Below are 3,998 nucleotides of genomic sequence, written 5' to 3' on the forward strand. Positions count from 1 at the left end.
CCAACTATTGAGTTCATCAACCCTTTTGCAAGAGAAGGTGAGGAGAACCCAACACAAAATACCCCACAAAATCAACCTACAATGCCGAAGTTTTCATCACATTCCGTACCCACCGAGGAGAACCTACCAAATGGTACTCCCACACCACAACATTTGACTGGAAATTTTATTGCCAAATCCGCCTTTATCCAATTAGTCGAAAGGAGCCAATTTGGGGGGATGCCTAGTGAAGACCCACATTCTCCTATGGAAACCTTTTGTGACTATTGTGATGCGATTTCTCAAACCGGTGTAACTCAAGACCAAATTCGATGGGTCTTATTTCCTTTTTCTCTAATTGGCACCGCGAAACAATGGTTAAAGGGCCTTGATAAGGCCACTCTCGGAATTGATTCTTGGAAGAAGTTGGGTCTAGCTTTCTACAAAAAGTTCTACCCACCGGAAAAGACTAACATGCTAAGAGCTCAAATTACGGGTTTTAAGCAAAGGGATGAAGAATCTTTGTATGAAGCTTGGGAGCGGTTCAAGGGAATTTGTCGCTCATGTCCTCACCATGGACTTAGCGAGTGGTTCTTGGTACAACAATTTTGGAACGGTCTATATGAAGATTCAAGGAACATTCTCAACATTGGATCAAATGGAATGTTCACCGAAGTTGATGACAATCAAACATAGAACAAGATTGAGGAAAAGGCGGTCCATAACTCACAATATAGTAGACCTCACAAGGCTACTAGAGTAGGAAGGCATGTAGTGGACTCCATTACTCAATTGGGTGCTCAACTTAGTGCTCACATTGACACAATCAATTTGAAGTGTGAACAAGCTATGACTAGACTTGAAGAAGCCTCAAAATCACCAAAGCATCATGTTAATGCCATGACGGCATCCTCATCAATCCCAAATGGGATATGTGAGAATTGTGGAACTTTGGGACATGACCAAAGTGAATGTAGGGGAACAAATGAACAAGTGAATGCTTTCCAAGCATACAAAAGGGGTACCCCTTATTCCAATTATTACAATGAAAACACCAAATTCCATCCAAATCTCTCATACAAAAGCCAAAATGTTCAAAACCCTCAAACAACATACACCCCACCTCCCATGAGAAACCAAAATCAAAGACCCTTTTACAACCAAAACCAAGGTTACCAAAATCAAAATCCATACAATCACAAAAATGACCAAGGTTTTGATGTTCAAAAAGCGGTCCTCCAAATGCAAAAGAATCAACAAGAATTTTTCACTCAAATGCAAAAAGATAGTCAAGCAAAGGAAACCACCATCAACAACATTCTAGCTCACACCAAGATGTTGGAAACCCAATTGACTCAACTAGCATCTTCAAGCTCACAAAGACAAAAGGGGCAATTACCACCTCAAAGTAATCCCCCAAGACATGAAATGGTTAGTGCCATTCACTTGAGAAGTGGTACAAGGTATGAAGCACCAAAGAAGCAAGTTGAGGATGAAGTTGTGGAAGCTAGTGATAAGGAAGAAATTTTGCAAAACTCCAAAGATGGAGAATCATCAAAAGAAGAAATTTCAAAGAAAAATGAAGACAAGGTCAAGGAGAATGAGCCCATTGTGATTAGACTTCCTTTTCCAAGTCGTCAAGCCAAGCCCAAATTTGATGACCAACTTGGAAAGTTTATGGAAATTGTGAAGAATTTGGAAGTCTCAATTCCTTTCACGGAATTAATCAATCACATGCCGGCCTATGCGAAATACATGAAAGACATCCTCACAAAGAAGAAGTCGATCCAGAAACTTGAGAGTATCGCCTTCACTAAGGTGAGTAGTGCAATACTTCAAGGGAGTTCACCTCCAAAACTAAAGGATCCGGGAAGCTTCTCAATACCGTGTACCATTGGCGACACCACGATCAACAAAGCCTTATGTGATCTAGGGGCTAGTGTGAGTGTTATGCCGTACTCGGTGAGTAAAAGGTTGGGGATGGGAGAGCTTAAGTGCACCAATATCACACTCCAAATGGACGATAGATCGACGAAGACCCCATTAGGGATATGGGAAGATGTCCCCGTACGAATTGGGAAGTTTTTCATCCCGGTGGACTTTGTCATTGTTGATATGGAGGAAGATTCCAACATTCCAATCATTCTAGGAAGACCCTTATTACGCACCGTGGGTGCGGTGATTGATGTAAAACATGGAGAGCTCACTCTAGAAGTGGGAGATGAGAGTATAACTTTTAATCTTGACAAGACTATGAGAGCTCCCCGTTTACATGAATCGTGTTTTATGATCGATCATTATAGTCGGAAGGATGAAAAGAAAAAGTCGGAACTCCAATGGAAGAAGAAAATTGAAGATGCTCCATTCAAAGAGCAAGTGAATTGTGACAAGGAGAGCTTGTAAATCTCATCAAGCACAAGCAATGAAGAAGATGGCCTTATTGGCCAAGAAAAGGAAATGGGAAAGTTGTCTCCATCAAATCAAGAGATTTTCAATGATCAACTTAATGAAGTATGAGGTCTTTGCGACGACGAATTTGAAGGGATTTTTAATCCCTACATTGGTAATGCCATCGATCAAGGCCCACAACAATGGCCAAGGTCTATTGAAGACCTCTATCATGATAATGAACAAGCGTTTGATTACTTTTTCAAGGTGTTGAGCAACATCAACAACACCTTGAACATGCCCCCTTGACATCTCATCAAGAATGAGAGTTTCGTGGAGTCCTCCCTAAACCACCATTTGTAAATATTTCTAACTCCTTAACTTGCATTTCAATTCTTAAATTGCATTTTTGTTATTTTTGGATTTTTATACTTTGATCAAGATAATTATCATGTTTGAGAGAAGTGAGGGAGGGACTAATAATTTCAATTAATGTGTAGTGCTTTAGCTTAGTGTGGGGATGGCAATTGCCTAAGCTATACATGCCTTAGTAGTGCCCCCACAATGACGAACACGAGATATGAAGAAGAATGAAAAAATGGCAAGGGATTGGCAAAGTACACGGATGGAACTGAATCCGGGTACAAAGGGGTCGAATCCGAGCGGATTCAGGAGAATCCGCCCGTCTTCAGGCAATCCGGGCATATTGGCTAGAAGATGCCCGTCCTATTATGAGCTGATTATTTGAAATTTTTGACTGTCAACGAATCCGGGCGTCCTGCATTCAAATCCGCCCGTCATTAAAAATCCGCCCGTCCTGAAAGGAAGACGCCCGTCTTCTTGGCTGAAGAAAATAAGAAAAATCCCTGTGAAGGAATCCCCCCGTCTTCTGTAGAAGACGCCCGTCCCGTGTTTGCAAATCCGAGCGTTTTCACTGAAAGACGCCCGTCTTTAGGCGAGTTTTTCCCAACCCAGAACAGGCCAAATCCGGGCGTCCCGAGCAGAATCCGCCCGTCTTGCCCTTGCAGTTCAAATTTTTCGGGTTTTATAAACCCCCTCCCACATTCATTTCTTCATTCCTTCATTCATAACACTACTCATAACCCTCAAAACCCTCATCCTCTCCATTACAAAAACAAGATTCCTCAACAACATTCACCAAAATCAAATCAAAACATCCTTTTAACAACAAATCAATCACTCCCCTTTCAACAAAAAATCAAAACCAAGCACAAAATCTTTAAACTTTGAGTCGATTTTTGAATTCATAAAGGCAAAGCCTTTCATCTTTAAATCGATTTGGGTGCACTAGAAATTGAAGATTTTTCACTCTTTTCTTGGTTTATTCATCAATGGCAAGGACTAAGGGAGCAACAAAGGCAACAAAGGCAAAGGCACCAAAGGCAAAGGCACTCTCATCAAGACAAAAGAGTCTTCAAGCAAAGAAAGCATTGGCTATGGTGGTAGCTAACCCAAACTTGGAAGTGCAACAACAACAACCTCCCATGGAAGCAACAACATCTTCTACTCCGGAAATTGCTCAACTTTCGAACTATCCGGAGGTAATTTTCATTTCCAAATCCCATACGGACACTTTTGCCAAGTTTGCTAGGAAATCATTTCTATCCACC

The 3,998-nt window shown here is 41.3% G+C and overlaps 1 non-coding gene across 1 annotated transcript; it reads right to left on the bottom strand.

The window, feature by feature from the left end:
- Positions 1–453: 453 nt before the first annotated feature.
- On the bottom strand, positions 454–560 carry LOC141609968 (small nucleolar RNA R71). Its single transcript, XR_012527867.1, has one exon. It is a non-coding gene; the product is annotated as a small nucleolar RNA R71 (small nucleolar RNA).
- Between the last annotated feature and the right edge of the window lie 3,438 nt (positions 561–3,998).

This window comes from Silene latifolia, chromosome 10 (genome assembly GCF_048544455.1).
Source record: "Silene latifolia isolate original U9 population chromosome 10, ASM4854445v1, whole genome shotgun sequence".
Lineage (NCBI taxonomy): Eukaryota > Viridiplantae > Streptophyta > Magnoliopsida > Caryophyllales > Caryophyllaceae > Silene > Silene latifolia.